The following is a 9898-nucleotide window of genomic DNA, read 5'->3' on the forward strand; positions in this document are numbered from 1 at the left end:
CCATCACAGTGGCAGGAAATGAATGAGAAGTGGCTAGGGAGGAGGATTTGGTCACAATTGCCCCATTTCTTTTTTTGCTGTCTTTGGGAGCAATTGTTCTGTGGCCTATGTCTAAAATAGAGACAAATCCATGATTGTGCCAAGAAAAACTCAATGACGTAGCACACACGAGGTGGGGGTGGGTCAAGGAGGGAATGTATTGCAAAAGAAAACAGTGGTGTGTGGTCTCCCTCACACGTTGGCAATCAATGGGTAACTTCAGGGATCACAGGCTACTGGCGAATGCCACTCAGCTCTGAGTTTTTACCAGGCCAGGCGGATAGAGAGGGGCCCGCAGCACCCTGAGGCCCTCAGCTCTGGGTTCCACCGAACCCTAGGGAAGACCAAAGTTTAAAGGCGACTAGAGCTTTTCTGCAAGGTGTGGAGCAGATGCTGGGGCTGGGATGCCAATAGCATGGGAACAGATGCCTGGGAGTTTCTGCCATCAACACCTACTTGTAGACTCAAGTTTGAGCTGTCATTTGCAAATGCCTGTGTGAAATAATCCTTCTCCCATGACCTCAACGGGGCATGACTTGGCTGGGTCTGGAGCATCCTGAGGAGAAAAGCAGCTTGTCCAGGACTTCACAGAAAACTTAAAAGATCCCGGGGAGGGCCCCACTGCTCCAAGGCAGGAGGATACTGTGAAGGTCAGGGATCCCACCACTACACCAAAGAAGTTTCTCCAGACTGCTGTGAGCAGGGAGGAGGAGGTGGGGTGGGGAGCCCACAGGGATGGAGCATGGCTCTCCCCACAAGGCCAGGTCCTTCTTACTGTGCCCCCACCTAGCGCAGTGTCTCCTGAACAGGCCCAGGCAGAGGCCAGTTCATCCCATAGCTTCCCACCCAGTCCAGGACAGACCCCCAGCCACCCAGCCTCAAGGTATTCCTTGAGAAAGAAAAGGTCTCAGAACAGCTGACCAGTGGCCCAGGTTCGTGGACTGCAGGAGCTGGGGACATATCAATTACAGAGGGGGCTCTGGGAAATGGCTTTGCACCCAAAGGTCTCCAGGGAGAAAGGGTGATTACCTGCATTTAACTGTCCTCTTTCATTTCCAGTGTTGCTTGATCATTTAAAGCAAGGTCCCCAAAAGGATAATAGAGAAGAGAGAGAGCATGAGGCCCCTCCGTGTGGGCAACACTGCCCTTTGGGATATGCGATGCTTCCTTCTTCCCTTTGCCAGCCTCTGCCTGTTGACTGCCCTTTTCTCCCCTACACAGGTGTGTGAGTGTGTGAGTGTGTGTGTGTGTGTGTATGTGCACACATATAGGTATATATTATATTATATATCACAACATGTTATGGTTTAGATGTGAAGTGTCCCCAAAAGCTCATGTGGGACAATGCAAGAAGGTTCAGAGGAGAAATGATTGGGTCATATTCTTAACCTAATCTGTGAATTAACCCCTGATGGGATTGACTGAGGGGTAACTGGAGGCAGGTGGGGTGTGGCTGGAGGAAGTGGTTCATTGGGGATGTGGCTGGAGGAAGTGGTTAATTGGGGGCGTGGCTATGAGGTATCTATTTTGTATCTGGAGAGTGGTGTCCCTCTCTTTGCTTCTTAATCACCAAGACGTGTGCGACATCCCTCTGTCACACACTACACCATGATGTTCAGCCTCATCCTGAGCCCTGAGAAATGGAGCCAGCCTTCTGTGGACTAAGACCTCTGAAACCATGAGCCCTCAAATAAACTCTTTCTCCTCTACATTAGTCTGGTCAGATCCTTTAATCACAGCAGCAAAAAAAGCAGACTAAAACACCACCCAATGCAGCCCAACACAGTCTAACGCAAGGGGAATCCACACAATGCCTTGCATGGCACTACGGACATCAAGACCCTTGAGAATGGCTTTTTGGCAACATCAGTTTTACCAGCCCCACCATGATGAAATTCAGAAAGAAAAGGCTCCCTCCAAGACCCCTGCCCCCACTGCCATTTTCCCATCAGGTACCATATCCCATCAATGTTCCAAATATTTTTTGTGGATGCATGTTTTGCTCAGTTCTTAAACCCAAAAGCTCCTGGGTCACTTGAACAGCCAATCATCAACAGGCCCCAGAGGATGACTTCCATCCAGACGAGACCCACTCACTCTTGAGGATGGCAGGAGGGGCTCCTCCCAGTGCCATGGGCTCTTGGGCCTCCTTTCCTGAATCCGTTTCACCTCCTCATCTGCTCCTGTCCCAGGAGGAATGAGCATTCCTCCTTGGACCTCACTCATGCCCGTGCCTAGGTAGGGCCAGCAGGTGCATCCCTCACTCTGTGAGTTGCTGATTCCTAATTCTCCTGCTCTTTTATATCCCTGGACATTTAAAGAAAAAAATTCTCCCAAATTTTATTCCAAATGTTTTAATATTCATATATCTGTGGGCATTCAAGTCACCCACTCAGGTCCCCAAATCTGAATTTTGAATCACCCCAGCCATCCCCACCTCCCCTGAGTCACCCCCTATCTCCTCCAGTGGCTCCTACATCTTCCACTGGGCTCAGAGATGCATCTGCCTGCATCTCATCCCTCAGTAGACTTGTTCACTATTTCATCAGCAGACATTTGTTGAACAGGCACATCAGTTAGGAAGCAACTGTCAAAGTCCTTCAGGGTCTCACAATCAGGAGGGGAGAAGATAATAAACAAATAATAGTCAGGGAGTGACAACCATGAAAGAAAAATCCAGCCAGCTAAGGGTCTAGAGAGTGACTGAATGGGTAGCCTTTCGGGTGGTAAGGAGCTGACCAGGAAGGCCTCTCTGAAGGGCATACACTGGCCAAGAGTGAAGGACACCTCTCCCCACTGAAAAAAAAAATACCCTCAATTCTCCTGGCAATGAAAGGTAATAATAAATATTCCAAATCCTCATATTATGGTAGCACTTCATCATCACCAGATCATTCGCCCCTCACACCTCCATGGGCTATCAGCTGTACTTCAAAGATACTGACTGAAGCTGAGGCACAGAGAAGGGAAGGGACTGTCCCAAGGCCATTCAGAGAGAAGCCAGTGGCAGAGCTGAATTGGAACCCAGTCCTCCTCATTCCCAGCCAAGGGCTTCCTAAGAGAATGGATCGTGGTGGAAAATTCTGACCTCAGATATTTTGCTCAAGATTTCCATCTGAAGCACATCATCCCTGGCTGGAGACTTCTGCATTTATTTTTCCACCAGAAATGCTCTCCCCAAGGTAAAGAACTTCCTGAAGTAGAGAGGATGCTTGTTTCTTCTAAAACACTCTCAGTTGTTGACTGAAAAGGGTAAAGTCTTGGAGGATGAAAATGGGAATAAAAGGGAGAAGCAGGATGGAGCGTGAAATAAGAAAAGGAGAAGAAAGAGAACAGAAGGTGCAGAGAGAAAGCAAAAGAAGTCATGGGTGGGCGGGTGTGTGCAGAGGTAGGTACAGGAAATGACCTGGAAAAGCGTTTCCAGAGCTTTGCGATCTGTTCCTTGTATAACACATACGGGCTTCATTAATAAGAAAGTGTGTGTGTGTGTGTGTGTGTGTGTGTGTGTTTGTGTGTGTGTGTCCTGGAACATGTATTAATCATACTGGCGACAAGCAGATGAAATTGATGATTCCTGAAACTTCCTCTGAAATCAGCTGGATATGCCATGTACATGATGTTTCCTCAAACTGGAACCAATACACACATCCTCCATGGGCTAGTGTCCAGGATGCCTCCCTCTTGTGCTAACCCCCCACTCTGGGATATACCCCCAAACTCTCTTCTCCTTCTCTCCTGGAGGAGGGAGCTTTGTGTCATCTCCCCAACCAGCTTCTGCCAGGGAAAGCTTTTACTTCTCAACATTCACACTTTTCCAATAAACCTCTTTACTCCACTTTCTTCCTTCTGGTTCCTTTTCCCATGGGTTCTCCCATTGGAATTTCACTTTTACTCATACTTCATCCCAATCTTTCAGAGATAATCTTCAAATGGAGTGTACCCATGGAGAACCAGAGAGATACCATGACTTTCCAGAGGGATACCACGCAAGAATGATTTCAGGGAATGGTATTCCATGTCCTGAACATCCATAAATGCCCTGAAGTTTGGCACCTTGAGCCCGCCATGTTTGCTTTCCCACTTTTTCTTTCATGGCCACCATTTTCCTACCTAACAAAACATGGCACATTTCTTGTCCACCCAAATCTTGCTTTGGGGATTACCTGGGTGAGTAAAAACCTCTGGGATACCAAACAAAGGGACCGTTTGATAGTGCACAACTCCTGGAAGGAATCCCTTGAAATCAAAACTACAAATACTTTGGTAAGAACCTTATTTTATCCAGGAACCAATTAATGGCAGTACTCTGCACCTTTCATTGTGTGTCTATCTAGCTATCTGTGAATTAGAAATGGATAGCTTTCATAGAGATGCTTTTGAATAAAACTTTGTCAGATACTTTGCTAAAAAAAATATAAGGCACATCTGACTGATTTGATGATGAAAACCACTTTTGCCAAGGAGGATTTATACAACTGGAAATTTTCACAAACTGAATGAGTGAGTGCTAAGGTTAGGAGAGAAAATATATTTAAAGTGCAAACACAATATGCAGACATTACAGCATTTGCAACTATCAAACTTATAATTGAAATTTTCTAGGTGTTACAATAAATCATATTTTTGTTCCCAATTATTCACTACCTTCCTTACAAGTGACCCAACTTGGATCAGGCATGGCTGTATGACCTGCATTGGCTCATGGAAAATGAGGCATACTTGTACAAAGACTTGAAAAGTCACCACCTAATTCTGGCAGAGTTCTTTTCCTTTTCCTATAATTGGCATGTCCCAAACAATATGCTCCTTCAGCCTGGATCCTGGAAAACAAGTACATGTGTCACAGAGCCACAGACAATCTGTTGCCAAAGCACTGGATAAACAAAAACACTTTGTTTTTACACGTAACTAAGATTTGGGGTATGCTTGTTATAGCAGCATAATCTAGCAAAAGTTGACTAAAAATATCTGAGTGGGTAAAAAACTTTTCAATTTATTTAGAGAATGTGAGAACAAAAATTCTACAAATCTCCATTTTAGATCAATGACAATTTCCCATGAAATAAATCATCTTTCACTCATCCCATTCTTTATGCTTATTGATCAGATGTTGGTAGTGAGCACAGGAAATACAGAGGAAGGACAGAAACTGCCCGTTTTCAAGGAATTATAGTCTAATACAGCAAAAGTATGTATCACAGATGTCTCTGTCTGATTATCATGCCCATGGACAGGGGTCCAGAGAACAGAGGCCTCAAGGAGAAAGGAATATTATACACAAGTAAGGTAGGGGACACGGAGGAGAAATTACTGCAAGAGATCAAGTAGGAAAGGATATTTTATATAGAAACAGAGGCATTTTAAATCCACAGAGCTAGAAACATCTAGTATTGATGCAGTCCACTTCAGAAGCAGTGGAAAAAGGTAACACCTAAGGCAGACAGACCCTAGATCCCTGCCTTCTGGTGCTCTTGCCTTTGTGTACTACTCTTTTTTTGGTAGTGGGAAGGACCTATGGCTTACTGCTAACCAACATGAAGACATGTTGCCTCATGATTTCATTCCAATGCACAGGACATTTGAATGCCTGTCCTGGAGTCTCTCCTCCCCTTGCTGGCTGAGAAAGCAAGCCACCAGGAAGTAAGAGCAAATCCATGGTCCGGGCACTGCAGAGGCCGCCAGGAGCCTCAGGATGGCTTCAGACATTGCAACACAAAGCGACAAATTCTGCTAACAATCCAAGTGAACACATAGGTGGGTTCTTCCCTGACCATGAGACCACAGACCAGGCTGATAATTCAACTGCAGCTTATTGAGTCCTGGAAGCAGAGAACCAAGATCAGTTTGTTCCCAGACTCCTGACCCACAGAGACTGTGAGAAAATAAATGTGAATTGTGTTAAGTCACTAAATTCATGGTCATTTGTTACACGGCATTAGAAAACTAAAAGGCAGCCGGAGATGAGAAGAGAGAGGTTGTGCTAAGGAGCTCAGATTTTATTAAGTAGGTCGTGAGGAGCTCTCTCCAGGAGGAGCTCTCAACAAGGAAATGCTACAGAAGTTCAGTTTTCAGAAGATTGCTCTGACAACAAGCAGGGAGAGACTTCAAGGACAAGGCTGGAAGCCTCTCATCTTCCCCTAAGCCAGGAATACAAATGAGCATTTGACCTCAGACCAAGAAAAATCATGAAACATGTATTTATTGAACATCTACAGGAAGCTGTGGTCAGTGAAGAGGAAGACAGTAAGAATTACAGAGCATGGCCCCGGCCCTTAAAACACTGTGTCCAGTTGGGAAGCGAGGCTCAGAGGCAGACAAAGGTCAGTTGATTGGTTTTGTTTCATTTGATCTTATTCACTAACAATTTGATCGGTGGATGATACTTAAAAGAAGAAATGGATTAAAATCTCCTCCCACGGGTAAGGCAAGGAGGAATCCTGTGAGGAGAGAAGCTGAGGTCCATCTTGAAGGGTGGGAGGATTTGGATGAGCAAAGGGAGTAATGGAATGGCCTGCAGACAATTTCTTGGTGAGAAAAATACACAGAGAAAGCCTAGATCTGGGAACCTGGGGAAGGAAACCTGGAAAGGACTGAAATGAGACTGGGAAAACTTTGATTTTTCCCCTTCTTTGCCTCTAGTGCTGACCACATTTTATAAGGGCTACCCAAGAAGGCTTCATGGAAGAGGTAAGTGAGATGGTTCTGAAAGAGAGGAGGGCTTAGACCCGTGTCACGGAGCAGAGAGAATCTTTCTGTGGGGAGGAAGAGGAAGCCAGCGCATAGCAGTGAAATGGGGGACAGGGGCAAGACCCGCTTGTTAGAGGATATGAAGAAGTAGGGAAGAGAAAAGTCAGGTAGGACCAAATCTTTACTTCAAAAGTCTTAAAATCAGTGTCCTTTTGAGTTCAGATGTCCTAAGCACATCTATGATCACATCACTCCCTATTTATCCCCTTGTGTGATTTCCTACTTGGGATAAAACCAGAGCTCCCTCCCCTCAGGTACAGAGCACACCTGCCCATCTCTCTGCCTTCAACTCATAACCCACAGTCCCCAGCACTTGGCCCATCTCCTCAGAACACCCAGTTCCTTCTGTTCTCACCAGGCTCAGTGAATGGAGGAAGTAGAAGCACACTGGAGGCGAGACTTCCCTGAACTCACCCCCATTCAGGTCCTCCTTTGCCACTCACTGTCATGGCACCTGCCTGCTTTGTGGCACGTAGCACAGTTGGGACCACAGCCTGGGTGATGGGTGGCTGAGTGTCTGGGTGTGAGTAGAACACACAAGGCCTGGTCTGGTGGTCTACCGCCATGTTACCCAGGCCCAGCATGGTGTCTGGCTTGGAGCTGGCACTCAATAAACATGAGCCCAGTGAGTGGAAGGACCCCTGGCTCTACCCCCTGCTGGAGCGTAACCCAGTGTAGAGGTCAAGGACAAAGGCTTGAAGCTGTTGCTCCGTTCCCAGAGCATGAGAAGAAGCCACGTCTCTAAGGCTTCCTACTCACCCACTTGGGACAAAAGCGCCACCAGAGGCAAGTAGACACCACTAGTTGGCAGTAAGTTGAATGCTTTCAAGGCCAATCCTCAAAGCAAGGTGAGGAGAATCACAGGACAGCAAAACTGTGGCCACTTCTAGCAATTTATTATTCTCAAAAAAGCAGAGTGAAAAAGAAAGGAACAGGATCTGGCCGGCACCCCTGCTCTCCCCGTAGCTGCAGATGCTTTTACTGGCAAGTTCTCAGAACAAACTTATGGGTTTGTGTTTCTTAAATCACCATTGATAGATAAGAAACCAAGAGATTTTGATATGCCTAAGGTCACGTGGCAAATTAGCAGTGGAACTAAGGTTCAAACTCAAAACCACGGGAGAGTCAACATATTTATTGAACAAGCATTGTTCGGATGTGAGCTCTTGGGTTTCATCTGGTGACTTCATTCCAATTGTATGTAGACTGAGAGAAACCTCAGTCTGGCAGAGGGCTTAATAATTAGAATATAAGAGGATTTAGGACTCGCTGGGGTTGGTGCCAAACTCGGTACTGAGGACAGTGAGTTAAGAGGAAATGAGTGCCTGAGAAAGGTGACCTTCTTCAGAGAGGGAGGTGGGGAAAGGACAGCACTGGAAAGACTCAGCCAGGATGCTGGACGTCCCAGGAGGTCCCTGCGCAGGGGAAAGCAGGTCAATGGCTGGTGCTTTTAGAAACTGAGAAGAATGGTTTAAAAGTGGGGTGTGGTGGTGCATGCCTATAATACCAGCTACTGGAGAGGCTGTGACCGGAGGATCACAGGTTCAAGGCTAACTTGGGCAAATTATCGAGACTCTCTCAAAACAAAAAATAAAAAGGGTTGGGGATGTAGCTCAGTGACAGAGTACTTGCCTAGCGTGTAAGGCCCAGGGTTCCATCCCCAATGCTGAAGGAAAAAAATGGGGCCACTCAACTGGGTTTGAATCCTGGCTCTAGTACTTCCTCTCTGGGTGACCTCAGGAAAGTGACTTGGTCCAGTTAAGTAGTTCCTTCCCCCATGGCATTGTTACACAAATTAAAGGGGACAATTCAAATAAAGCAGGGTGGTCAGATTGAACCCACTCCATGTCTCTGGGAATAAAGCAGAAGCAGAACACAGAAGCACGCATTCATTTATGAGTGCACTGTCTTCACGCTACCATGAGGAAGTTGGGGGCTACAGGGAGAACTTATGGCCGGCCAAACTGAAAATACTTACTATTTGTCCTTTCAGACCTTTGATGTAAAGCATTTAGTACACACATCCATTGAGTAAAATACAGTCAGTACACAGCCTCGTGTGCTCAATAAATTCAGATGGTCCCGATTTTATAATCTTTCAACTTTATGGTGGTGCAATAATGATACACATTCAGTAGAAACCGTAGTTTGAATTTTGAATGTGGGTCTTTTCCCAGGCTAGTGATATATGGCATGAGGCTCTCTTGATGAGCTGTGCAGTCTCTGGGAGCCGCAGCTTCCAGTCAGCCCTGCCATCACGAGGGGAAACCAACGGTACTCCGCGGTACAGCATTGCTAAGCTAGGATGTTTAGTAAGGTAGGAGCACTAAATGATCTTTAGCTTATGATATTTTCATCTTATTTCTTATCAGGACAGAGTCCCATCATAAATCAAGAACATCTATATCATCTCTTATCATCTAATCCCTCTTCTCATGAGACTTGTCCAGGACTGCTAAGTAAGGTGGTAGAAAAAGAAACAGGGTTCAATAAAGAGAGTTTTGCAGGAAACCTGATCCTAGAGAAGTGCATGTCCAACTCACTTCAAGGAAATCTGCACATCAAATCCCATGTCTTATGAGTTGAGCTGAATACAGAAGCAAAACTGACTAATCAAGAATAAAAAGGCTACAGATGGTAACTTGCCTAATGTGTGTTTATTTTCTTATTAAGAAAAATCAGAAGGAGAGACTTGGAGAAAAAGTTTTCCAGAAAGGATGCTTGATAGCAAGCCATTATCTGAATTAAGTTTGGGAACTGTCTAATCTTTGCAGTCCATGATTTACATGCCAGTGAAGTAGATTGAAAACTTTTTACGGAGAGGTTTGTAACCCAACAAACACCATCTAAAATGTAAATAATGATAACAGGCACAGTTGGGTCAATCATACCTTTGTTCAATCAAATAACAATCTGGGGGTAGAGAGGGAGGTAGTTGTTGAATATCAGAAGTTCTTAAGCAAGACTGAAGTTTTAGCATAAAGTAGCAAAAAAAAATCTTTTTTACTCGTTGGTTTTGTTTTGCTTTTTGCTCGCAGAGGACAGGGCTGGCAAATACTGATTATGTAGATACTGATCACCTGGCTTCCACATCACTATCCATGGCAGACAT

General features: G+C 45.5%; 1 long non-coding RNA gene across 1 annotated transcript; it reads left to right on the forward strand.

The window, feature by feature from the left end:
• The first annotated feature begins 5749 nt into the window (after positions 1-5749).
• LOC124080346 (uncharacterized) lies at positions 5750-9431 on the forward strand. The gene is made up of 3 exons (XR_006847661.2): positions 5750-6359; positions 6679-6726; positions 9159-9431. It is a non-coding gene; the product is annotated as an uncharacterized LOC124080346 (long non-coding RNA).
• The last annotated feature ends 467 nt before the right edge of the window (positions 9432-9898 follow it).

Source organism: Marmota monax, unplaced genomic scaffold, assembly GCF_021218885.2.
Source record: "Marmota monax isolate L192 unplaced genomic scaffold, Marmota_monax_Labrador192_F-V1.1 WCK01_AAM20220418_F8-fsc00187, whole genome shotgun sequence".
Classification (NCBI taxonomy): Eukaryota; Metazoa; Chordata; class Mammalia; order Rodentia; family Sciuridae; genus Marmota; species Marmota monax.